This window comes from Arvicanthis niloticus, chromosome 3 (assembly GCF_011762505.2).
Source record: "Arvicanthis niloticus isolate mArvNil1 chromosome 3, mArvNil1.pat.X, whole genome shotgun sequence".
NCBI classification, from domain to species: domain Eukaryota; kingdom Metazoa; phylum Chordata; class Mammalia; order Rodentia; family Muridae; genus Arvicanthis; species Arvicanthis niloticus.
This window is the reverse complement of record NC_047660.1, coordinates 14,619,043-14,631,981: the sequence shown is the minus strand read 5'-3', so window position 1 is coordinate 14,631,981 and position 12,939 is coordinate 14,619,043. Positions and strand designations below refer to the sequence as shown.

Sequence of the window (12,939 nt, the reverse complement as noted above, 5' to 3'; positions counted from 1 at the left end):
GACTTGCTGTGGTCCTGGTGTCTGTTCACAGCAGCAAAACCCTAAGTAAGATACAAGGTGAGACAAATTCATTTATATTTTCCTGGAAGCTAACTGTCAGAATGATGTTTGAGTTAAACTGACTAAAATTGAAATACATTTTCCAGGTTTAGAGATTTCAGAGTTGTTTTGAAGCTTAATACCCTCAGGTGTAAGCACATAACATACCATTGCCATAGGAATACACTATAATTTAATCATGTCTCCATTTGAAATCAACTAACATCATTCATTTAACAACTTTATAGTATCTGACCTCATAATTCAATCTTGAACTTGACTGTCAAGAGTGTCTACTCTGCGGCTACAAGTGATAAAGATGTTTTTATATGCTGTCATAGGAGTATATTAATTTTCATAGCATGCTTCTGATTGACAGTTATACTCCCTAACATATTTAAGGATGTTCATGTTAATGAGGAGTTCCTTGATAGAGACATCACTGAGCTCTTCCTTCTCCACACATCTAGACTTTATGTTCCACATTAATATTTTCCCAATTCATAGCCAGAGTGAATTAGCAAATATTATGTTCTTTCTTCTCATTCTTGCATCCTGGAACTCATAATGATCTGTCATAAGGAAATATGCTAGGACTATGATTCTCCTAGTCATCTCAGACTATTTCCATGTTAGGGCACCATGGTGATGGTCTTGAGCTCACCTCTTACCCTAGCCTTAGTGTTGTAGGGCTCATTCCCACCTAGAGCCATGGTTCCATGTAGGATTTTTCTGTACTCCAGCTTGCTTACTTCCCTGGATGTCCATCTGGGCCTGTGTGGATCAGTGGGCCAAAGTGACTATCAACTGCTCCTAGAGGTATTGAAGGTGTGACGGTTGTATCACATGTGCATCAGTAAGTGACAGCAAGGAGAGAGGCTATGTTTATGCTCAGTGATAAGAACTGAGAAAACCAGAATGATAAGTAAATTAACCCCCCCCCCCCCACACACACACAAACCATCAATCTGGTATCACACAAGTCTATTAAATTAATTAAATTAAATAAAAAACAGAGAGAAACTTAAAGCTTCTGACTCTTTTGTCTGCTGTTAGGCCCATTTACTCATACTGAGTTTCCTGTCCAGCCTTAATGAGATGGGAGGTATCTAGTCTTACTGTAATATTAAAGCCATGCTTACTTATGTCCCCAGGAGAACTACCCTTTTCTGGAGGGCCAAAGGAGGAGCAGATGTACAGGAGGAGAAAGGTATGAGTATCAGTGAGTGTGCGGACTGGGAGAGAAGGAAGGAGGGGAAACTATAGTAAGGTATATGCTATTCTTCCCTTCCCCATGGGAAACATGCTGCACTATGGGCTTCTGGCATTGAAGCATACAGTGAGATAGAAGCAACAATCTAGGACAGAAATAAAAAAAGTCAAATAATAGGAATACACTTAGCTTATATCTTGAATAAATATAATAGCCATCAAAGTCATCTATGACATTCTGAGCTGAAGATATATGAAGTATAATTTCCAAATATATGTTGTCTCCTTTACATTTTTTCTTCCTCTTTTTATTGAAAATACATTTTTGTTCCATAAAATATATTCTGATCACAGTTTCTGCTCCATCATCTCCTATGAGTTCCCTCACCTGCCCACCTGCCCAACTCCATGTCTTTCTTTATCTCTTTAGAAAACAAACAAGACAAGATGCATAAAGGTGAATATTATAAATTTAAGTATTGTTATTTGGTAATTCTAAAATATTTTTTTTCCAAAAGTAGTCTATTAAATTTAACTAATCGTCTAACTCTTTAGTCTTTGAAATTTTGGAAACTGTAACTCTAACATTATTTTATGCACATAAACCTAAAATTGCTCTAAAACCATTGGAAGATACATAAGATGGCTCAACAAATATTTTACGTAATTAATGATATTGTTAATGAAATATAAAGCAATCATAAGTAAAGTAAAAAATATTCCACAAACCATAAAGCAGATTTACATATATGTATAAATCAAAATATTTTTTACCTGTGATTATAATATATACACTTTTGAGAGGAAAAAACAACAGAACAATACACTTTTCAGCACATAACCTTTGTACTGCTATTAACCAAAATAATCTTGTTTATTATATTTAAAGGACCTCTTGGTGCGGAACACTTATCTTCTTTACAAACACAAAACAGAGACATAAATGTATCAAGAAATATATAGAATATAAGAAGATAAACATCTCATAAGGCTTATTAGTTTACCTATGTGAATGTGGTTGGGGAAATTTTAATATTGATTCATAGCACAGTGTAAACATACCATAAAAATCAATGTAATTAATTATTTCCTTCCCTTTGACTTAATGGTATTTCAAAATGTCAATTCTTTTAGTTCATTTTTTTGCATTAAAATACTCATAACGTAATTAGTTTGATGTATTCATTTTTCCCTTAATGAAGTAGAAAATGAAAGGTGAGGAGAAAACAGAAATATGTTTCTACTTATGTTCCATTGGCCAGAAAGTGGATCTCATACTATGATCTAAGTCAGTGATAGAGAAGTACTTTTTTGCATATCCCCAACAATTAAAAAAAGTGTGGCTTCAGGACTAAGTGTTCCACAGAAATTGAAAGGACCTTGAGAGCATTGGTAATAGAAGCAGGTAGGACTCTGATTTGGGGCAGGAATTAGAGTGCTTTTTGACTATTGTCAGTAAAAGAGTAAGGAAGAGTAAGAAATGCTTTTAGAATATAATAGAAAAGACACCCACATTATGTCAGAAAATGTCACCAAACTGTTACATTTCCTAAAATGAAGAGAAGAAAATGAATTTAATAGCCAGAGGATCTTACAAACTAGAATTCTTGGAAGAGTGTTGCGAGTACTATCCAAATGATTTTCACAACAAAACAAACATAGCGGGAGATACAGTAAAGAATAAGTTATTCTTCTGCACTGAAGTGGAATTTTGGTACCATTACAAAAGCTCTGCATAAGGTTTCAGCCAACAAAGCATCTCAAAGAATAAAATAACCCCAACTGAAAGATCATAGCCAGTGTTGGGGTATAAAATCATTAGTTAAAGACATTTAGAAAGACTGAAACAAGTGACTCAGACATTTCCACATAGATGAATCCTTAATCACATACCTTCAACATCATTTACTTTAATTATAGCAATCTTGAAAGAGTTATGGAATGATTCTTTGCAGCAGCCAGCTATATTGTAACACTATGCATTAAAAACACACATTTTTCAATGTTATTGTAATCTAGTTAACAACATTTCTCCCTTTCCTTTTTCCTTTCTAAACCTTACCCTATAGTATTCCTCACTCTTCTTCAAACTCATGGTCTTTTTTTAGGTTAATTTTTATCACACACACAAACACACGCACACATTTAAGAATATACATATGTATTCCTAATGTAACATATGAGTCCATATGTTCCCTGTGAGTATGTTTTTCAGCCTGACTGGCACTAGACAACCACTTGGTGAGATTTTCCATCAAGAAGACCTCTGTTCTTTCTGGGAGGACCACTGCTCTCACTACAAGTGAAACATAGCTCCCTGAAAATTTTTGCCCAGTTTTCCAAAATTGACTCTACTTTTTTTTAACCTTTATGGAAGAATCTATAGTTTGTTCTTCCAAGGAACATTGATGAGTAAGAAATTTTTATAACCTCAAAATTTGAGGGGAGGCCAACAGTATGATAAAAGCATTGAAGCATTTCAAGTCCAATTTAATTATGGAAAATATCAGTCAAATGATAAAATAAAAATTCTTTATGGAACATTAATATTCATAAAAACATAAGACTTAATAAAGAAAAAATGTGGAAAAAAAACCCGCCAGGCTCTAAGTATCTGGATTTCAGAAGCATAGTGAGCTCTCAGGATCATGTCTTTCCATTTTAAACATTTTAGGGAAGTGACTGTCATGGGCACACCATAATTTCATACAATACAGTAGTGGGATGGAGCATGCTAATTTATTCTTTCCACTCCAAAGTCTTCTGAATAATAAGAATGCTAGACAAACAAACAAAACAAAACCTTATGGAATAAGATATCCTAAATATTTGGCTCTGATTTACAAAAAGACTTTCGAACTTCTTACTTACACCATAACAAGATGAGACTTTATGTGATAGGATGAAAAAAGGATAGCAAATTCTAAGTTAGGGAATAGAAATTGGTACATTAACATGTTTTATGGTAAAAGTCATATTTATAGTAGATGGATGCAAAAATATAGCTTCTCCCATAAGAGGATTTTAAACTTACTTTCCAATGTCTCATCAATTTGGAAGTTGAATTTACTCTAACTAAGAAAACGTGACAGAAACAAGGGTAAATATTTTCAGGGTTGTGTCAGCCAAGGAAGTTCATCACATCACACACATTTAGAGTACATGTGTGAAAGTACTGGAAATCTGAATTGGTATACAAAAAAAAAGAAAGAAAGAAAGAAAAAAAAAAAAAAAAAGCCTCTCCTCAGAGCCCAGATAAGCCTACACAGAAAATACACATATAGCCTTTATGTAACAGGAAAACCACAAAGAAATGGCCACCAAAAATTTACAAATGTAGAGATTTAACCTCTGCAAATCTTTCATTGCATATAACTTAAAAAAATTCTTTGATGAAAACTTGAGTACCAAAACTAAATGTGATACCATGCACCAGAGTAAGTACCATGTGTTGAGTAATGAAACTCAATTTCTTAACATTTAGAAAGTTTCTATCATATTTTAAAGTATATTTGTTTAACACACAGTGTAGCCAATAATTTTATCTGTGCTTTTCACAGTATGTGCTGTCATAGAGTTCACAATCTATCATGATAGTGGCAATGGATTAATGAACACATAGCTGGAGGACCCTAACTCAAGAATTGTTTCATAGTAAAGAGAACAGAAACATAAAATGATACTTTGAATAATGAGGACCTAGAAGGGTTTATAATGTATAATTTAAAAATATTTTTGGAATTTTCTTATTCATATAATTAACTATGTTTAGATTTCTGTAAATTTTTAAATAATTTTAAATTTTAATAAAATGTTTATATGTTTTTTCAAATTTTATGTCATTATATATTAACATTATTTTCATTCCTTTATCTCCCACCACAACTCCTCTGATCTCATACTCCTTCTCAAATTTATGACTTCCTTAATAATTATTGTTATACATATGTGTACATACACACACATACTTATAAACACATACACATAAAAGCAAAAGAGAGTTGGGCTAAGAGACTTGGGGGTGAAGAATTTATAATAGAACTTTTCCTTAAAACAAAACAAAGCATCCCCCAAACAAAAACAAAATAGAGAAACTAACAAAAGACAAAACAAAACAGAAATCCTGATTCTCCTTATCTCAGCACTCATTGAACACCTATAGTTCTTTATCTAAGGTGATATTATGGGAAATACTCCACATCCATCTTGTCATAGCAACTGACATTTTCATTACACTGGTCTTGCTTAAGCTGTCTTGTTGAGATTCATAAGATAGCTTCTTTGCTATATGTATAAGATACTATCTAGCAACAGCCAGGCTTCTCTGTACACTTCTTCCAAACTCCTCTTTCAAATTTTCCCATAGTTTTATGTATAGGGCTTGTATTGTAGATGCTGTTAGTGTGGAATGCACCAATGTGTATACTCAGAGGTATTACTCTTTTGGGAAAAGGTGGTAGCAATGATGTTATGCACATGAAATTCTGATGTGATAGTGATAAAGAATTGCTTATCTCATAGGATGTGAGTTAAAACCACTGAACTTAGTTTGTGCCACTGAGTAGAAAAAGCCTCTAACTCACATAATCTGAGTTTAGTATTAAAAAGCAAAATCAAAAACAGAAACAAAGTTAACTGAGAGTAAAGGAAGTACACATCTATAGGCTATTTATATTTTATTGCAAATGAAGGCAAATTTAAAAAATAAAATAATAATGAACCCTTGCTTCATGAAACGTATTCTCTTTAAATTGAAGAAATCGTGAAGATTGAAGAGGAGAGATTGTTTAATTTTGCTTTTTACACTTGTAGTGACTACCTTTTCTGATACCTAGTTATTCTAGTAAACTGTATTATTCTAATTTTTATATGTCCCCAAAAGAGACATATAATGCTATACTATACAATTCTAGATGTTAATACTAATTAAAATGAAAAAAAAACATTATTTTTTTCATTTTTATTTAACTTACCAGTTTAGTTGGTATATAGTGTCACAATATAATTTTCCTTGCTGACCTGAAATTTACAACATGTTCTATGGTTCTCTTAAATTCAGAATCTTCCTGCTCAACCTTCAAAATCCAGAGGATATCCTTTCATGCCTTTCTAAAATATTTTACTTAAACAAAGAAAGAACTACCATAAAATGTGAAGTGAGGATGTACTTCAGAGAGAAGTCTTTCAATATAATATAATTAAACCATCATATGAATATTGCAATATATTATTTAGCAAGTTATTATAAGAGAAACAGTAAAACAGACTCGCATGCTTTGGCAAATAATGCTACAATGGTCCATTGCTGCTATTTTTCACAGAAGTATGTGTTTAATAACATGTAAAAATATATCACTCAATTAAAAACAAGTCTTGACATTTACAGTTTAAAAACTACATAAAATGCATACATCCAACACATGTAAAGAATTGCAAGTATTTGCAGGAATTTGCAGGAGACAAGACAAGCTTTGTAGATCTGTCTGTGAACCTTGCCAGTGAAGTGGTTAAAGAAACAACAAAAAAAAAAAACCACTTAACAGCACGTGCTGCTATTACAGCTGATAGAGATTATGCTCCCAGGACCAGAATATTATTATTATTATTATTATTATTATTATTATTATTATTATTATTATTATTATTATTATTTTAACATTATACCCATAGTTGCCTGTAACTTCTTTTTCTGATAATTCATTCTTGTATGACTTACAAATCATGCATATGGCACATACACAGAGTAAAATAAATACTATTTTAAAAATATAAAACAGCACTTGAAAATATAGAAGAATATATACAATATGCTTTCCTTTGGTGTGATTTCTAAACTGCAGAATGTTTTTTCATACTCAAATATTTGTAAAAACTTAAAGGAATCATGTATTATAAAGTCATGTGTGTGGTCCATATTGAATTTTAATATATCATTATATTCTTAAACTATCAGATCTAAGAGATCTTAGAGATATTGAGAGTTTGGGCTCATAAAATATTGTCTCTTTAGAGGTCTGCCAGAGTCTGACATATTCAGAGGCAGATGCTCACAGCTAACCATTGACCTTATGAAGGGGTTCCCAATGGAGGAGGAGTTAGAGAGAAGACTCAGGGAGCTGAAAGGGTTTGTGGCCCCATGAGGAAAGCAACAATACCAACCAACCAGAGCTCCCACAGTCTATGAGCTCCCACAGCCAGGGAGCACATAGGAGGAACCCATGGCTCCAGTTGTATATGTAGGGGAGGATGGCCTTGTTGGACATAGGTGGGAGAGGAGATCCTTGGTCCCATGAAGGCTGGATGCTGGTTGTGGGGGAATTCAAGGGTGAGGAGGTGGCAGTGGTGGGGTAGGTCAGGGCACATCCTCATAGAAGCAGGAGAAGGGGGTTGGTTCAGGGTTCCTGGGCAAGGGTGGGGGAAGAAATGGGGAAAGGGGATAACATCTGAAATGTAAATAAAATATCCAATGAAAAAAGGTGAAAAAAATTGTCTCAAGTGATATATATTTATGGAACACAAGGAAAAATAAATATTTATTGATAAAATGATGCATACTATGAAAGAATTAACTACAGTTATATTTCTTCCATATTATAGTAGTTTATTATTTAAACTGTTTCATTATTTTACTTCTATTTCTTTTCCTTCTTTTGAAAAAAGTTTTTTTCTCCTATAATATGACTTCTCCCTCTACTCTTCTCAGCAACTTTTCGACCACCCCTCCTAGCCATATTCTCTTTATCTCTGATTAGAAACAAACAAGCCTCTTATGAATAATAATAATAATGTAAATAAGATAAAATAAAACAAAGCAAAAACATACTATAATTGAACAAACCAAGCTAATGGCATGAAAAGAGCTCAAAATATCCAAAAGAATGATCCACTCATTCACACACTTGGTAACTTCACTGTGAAATAAACTGGAAACCATAATATAAATGTAAATTACCTATAAGGTAAAAAAGAAAGAATAAAAATATATAAAAACAAAATAAAAATAAAATGAAAATGTCAAAAGGAAGCCCTGAGATGCCTTTAAGTCTCTTGTCTGCTGATCATCTCTTGAGCATGCTCATTATCCTCAAGAGTAGTTTGATTCTCTAGCGATAGGCACCTCATTTTTATGGGATTATTTCTTGGCTTGAAAATGTTTTTGAGTTCTTTATACATTTTGGATACTAACATTGCATCAGTGTGTGGTTAGTAAGAATCCCATTCTGGCGGTCTGAGGCCTGGGCCGGACCTCTGACTGGCCAGCTTGTGAGTGCACCCCAGATACCGCCAGACACATTCTGGGGGATCCATAGAACCCATAGCCAGCTCTAGCACTCCCCTTCCACCGCTCGGCCCTCTTCCCGTCTGAGGCCTGCTGGTGAGGGCACCCTGGATACCACCAGACACATTCTGGGGGATCCATAGAACCCATAGCCAGCGCTAGCACTCCCCTTCCACCGCTCGCCCCTCTTCCGGTCTGAGGCCTGCTTGTGAGTGCACCCCGGTTACCACTGCCAGACACATTCTGGGGGCTCCACAGATCCCACAACCAGCTTTAGGTAGGAAAACCCGCATACTACCCTGAGCTAATAGCTGGGTGCCCTGAGTGCTCAGAATCCAGCAGATACCCCCCCCCTGCCCCTGATGGCTAGCACCCCCCTTCTGCCCATCTCCCAGGTCTGAGGCCTGGACCAGACCTCTGCCAGGTCTGCAGTTGTGTGGACCCTGGATTCCGCCTGAGACATACTGGAAGGTCCACTCAACCCAGAGCCACAGAGGAACAACTGAACTCAGAGTGTCAGACAACATATCCTGAGATATCCAAGAGGAGACACTGCACCCAGAACAGCAGACAACTAGCTGGACTGCTACCTTGAAGGCACCATATCCTGAGGCATCCTAGAGATACCACCGTAATCAGTGCAGCTAGAAAAAATCACAGAGACATCTGGACCCCTAGAAGACCAAACACAAGCAAGACAACTGGAAAGGCAGGCTTCAATCAGAGACAGAAGTACAGGTAGCACTAGATTTAACCAGATGGCAAAAGGCAGGCGCAAGAACGTAAGCAACAGAAACCAAAGTTACATGGCATCATCAGAACCCAGTTCCCCCATCATAGCAAGCCCTGAACACCCCATCACACCAGAAAAGCAGGATTCAGAATTAAAATCACTTCTCATGATGATGATAGAGGACTTTAAGAAAGACATAAATAACACTCTCAAAGAACAGATAGAAACCCTTAAAGAGGAAACACAAAAATCCCTTAAGGAATTGCAAGAAAATGCAACGAAACGGGAGAAGGAATTAAACAAAACTATGCAGGATCTAAAAATGGAAGTAGAAACAATAAAGAAATCACAAAGGGAGAATACCCTGGAGATAGAAAACTTAAAAAACCAATCAGGAGTCATAGACACAAGTATTACCAACAGAATACAAGAGATGGAAGAGAGAATCTCATGTGCAGAAGATACCATGGAAAACATTGGCACAACTGTCAAAGAAAATGCAAAATACAAAAAGCTACTAACCCAAAATATACAAGAAATCCAAGACACAATGAGAAGGCCAAACTTAAGGATAATAGGAATAGATGAGGGGAAAGACTCCCAACTTAAAGGACCAGTAAATATCCTCAACAAAATTATAGAGGAAATCTTCCCTAACCTTAAGAAAGAGCTGTCCATAAATATACAAGAAGCCTACAGAACTCCAAATAGTTTAGACCAGAAAAGAAATACTTCCCGCCACATAATAGTCAAAACATCAAATGTACAAAACAAAGAAAAAATACTAAAAGCAGTAAGGGAAAAAGGCAAAGTAACATATAAAGGCAGACCTATAAGAATTACACCAGACTTCTCACCAGAGACCATAAAAGCCAGAAGATCCTGGACTGATATTATACAGACCCTAAAAGAACATAAATGTCAGCCCAGACTACTATACCCAGCAAAACTGTCAATCATTATTGATGGAGAAACCAAAATATTCCATGACAAATCCAAATTTACACAGTATCTCAACACAAACCCAGCACTTCAAAGGATAATTGGTGGAAAACTCCATCACAAGGAGGGAAACTACAACCTAGAAAAAGCAGGAATGTAATCTTCCAAAAACCGTAAAAGAAGGTAGCTACACAAACATATCTCCACTGCCAATAACAAAAATAACAGGAAGCAACACTCATTTTTCCTTAATATCTCTTAATATCAATGAACTCAATTCTCCAGTCAAAAGACATAGACTATCAGACTGGATACGTAAACAGGACCCAACATTTTGCTGCATTCAGGAAACGCACCTCTGTGGAAAGGACAGAAACTACCTCAGAGTAAAAGGTTGGAAAACAATCTTCCAAGCAAATGGTCCCAAGAAACAAGCTGGAGTAGTGATTCTAATATCAAATAAAATCAGTTTTCAACCAGAAGTAATCAAAAAAGATAAAGAAGGACACTTCATATTCATCAAAGGAAAAATGTACCAAGAGGAATTCGCAATTCTCAACATCTATGCCCCAAATGTAAGGGCATCCACATACATAAAAGACACTTTACTAAAACTTAAAGCATACATTGCACCCTACACAATAATAGTGGGAGATTTCAACACCCCACTCTCAGCTATGGACAGATCATGGAAACAGAAACTAAATCGAGACACAATGAAACTAACAGAAGTTATGAACCAATTGGACTTAACTGACATCTATAGAACATTTCATCCTAAAAAAAAAAAAGAATATACCTTCTTCTCAGCACCTCATGGTACCTTCTCCAAAATAGACCATATAATTGGTCACAAAACAGGCCTCAACAGATACAAAAAGATTGAAATAATCCCTAGTACCTTATCAGACCACCATGGATTAAAACTTGTCTTTGACATGGACAAAAACAACAGAAAGCCCACATACACTTGGAAACTGAACAATGCTCTACTCAATGATAACTTGGTCAAGGAAGAAATTAAGAAAGAAATTAAAGACTTTTTAGATTTAAATGAAAATGAGGACACATCATATCAAAACTTATGGGACTTATTGAAAGCAATACTAAGAGGAAAAATCATAGCCCTAAGTGCTCACAAAAAGAAAGTGGAAAGAGCATACATTAACAACTTGACAGCAAACCTGAAAGCATTAGAACAAAAAGAAGCTAGTATACCCAAGAGGAGTAGACGGCAGGAAATAATCAAACTCAGGGCTGAAATCAACCAAGTGGAAACAAAAAGAACTATACAAAATATCAACAAAACCATGAGCTAGTTCTTTGAGAAAATCAACAAGATAGACAAACCCTTAGCCAGACTAACCAAAGGGCGCAGAGACAGCATTCAAATTAATAAAATCAGAACTGAAAAGGGAGACATAACAACAGAAACAGAGGAAATTAAAAAAATCATCAGATCCTACTACCAAGGCCTATATTCAACAAAATTGGAAAATCTGGAGGAAATGGACAATTTTCTAGATAGATACCAGGTACCAAAGTTAAACGAGGAGCAGATAAACCATCTAAACAGTCCCATAACGCCTAAAGAAATAGACACAATCATTAAAAATCTTCCCACCAAAAAATGTCCGGGGCCAGATGGTTTCAGTGCAGAATTCTTTCAGACCTTCAAGGAAGACCTAATACCAATCCTCTTCAAGCTATTCCATCAAATAGAAACAGAAGGAACACTACCCAATTCATTCTATGAAGCTACCATTACACTCATACCTAAACCACAGAAAGACCCAACAAAGAAAGAGAACTACAGACCAATCTCTCTTATGAATATTGATGCAAAAATACTCAATAAAATTCTCGAAAACCGAATCCAACAACACATCAAAACAATTATCCATCAAGATCAAGTAGGTTTTATCCCAGGAATGCAGGGATGGTTCAATATTCGGAAATCCATCAAATCCACTACATAAATAAACTCAAAGAGAAAAATCACATGGTCATCTCACTAGATGCTGAGAAAGCATTTGACAAAATTTAACATCCCTTCATGTTAAAAGTCTTGGAAATATCAGGAATTCAAGGCCCATATCTAAACATAATAAAATCAATATACAGCAAGCCAGTAGCCAACATCAAACTAAATGGAGAGAAACTTGAAGCAATCCCACTAAGATCAGGGACTAGGCAAGGCTGCCCACTCTCACCTTACCTATTCAATATAGTACTGGGAGTCTTAGCTAGAGCAATTAGACAACAAAAGGAAGTCAAAGGGATACAGATAGGAAAGGAAGAAGTCAAAATTTCTCTATATGCAGATGATATGATAGTATACTTAAGTGAACCTATAACCTCCACCAGAAAATTCCTAAACCTGATAAACAACTTTAGCAATGTGGCTGGATATAAAATCAACTCAAACAAATCAGTAGCCTTCCTCTATTCAAAGGATAAACAGGCAGAGAAAGAAATTAGGGAAATGACACCCTTCACAATAGCCACAAATAAAATAAATTATCTTGGAGTGAATCTAACAAAGCAAGTGAAAGATCTGTATGACAAGAACTTCAAGTCTCTGAAGAAAGAAATTGAAGAAGATCTCAGAAGATGGAAAGATCTCCCATGCTCCTGGATTGGCAGGATTAACTTGGTAAAAATGGCTATCCTGCCAAAAGCAATCTACAGATTCAATGCAATACCCATCAAAATTCCAAATCAATTCTTCATA

The 12,939-nt window shown here is 35.3% G+C and overlaps 1 non-coding gene across 1 annotated transcript; it reads left to right on the top strand.

Moving 5' to 3' along the window:
* The first annotated feature begins 845 nt into the window (after positions 1 to 845).
* On the top strand, positions 846 to 977 carry LOC117706435 (small nucleolar RNA SNORA17). Its single transcript, XR_004606538.1, has one exon. It is a non-coding gene; the product is annotated as a small nucleolar RNA SNORA17 (small nucleolar RNA).
* The last annotated feature ends 11,962 nt before the right edge of the window (positions 978 to 12,939 follow it).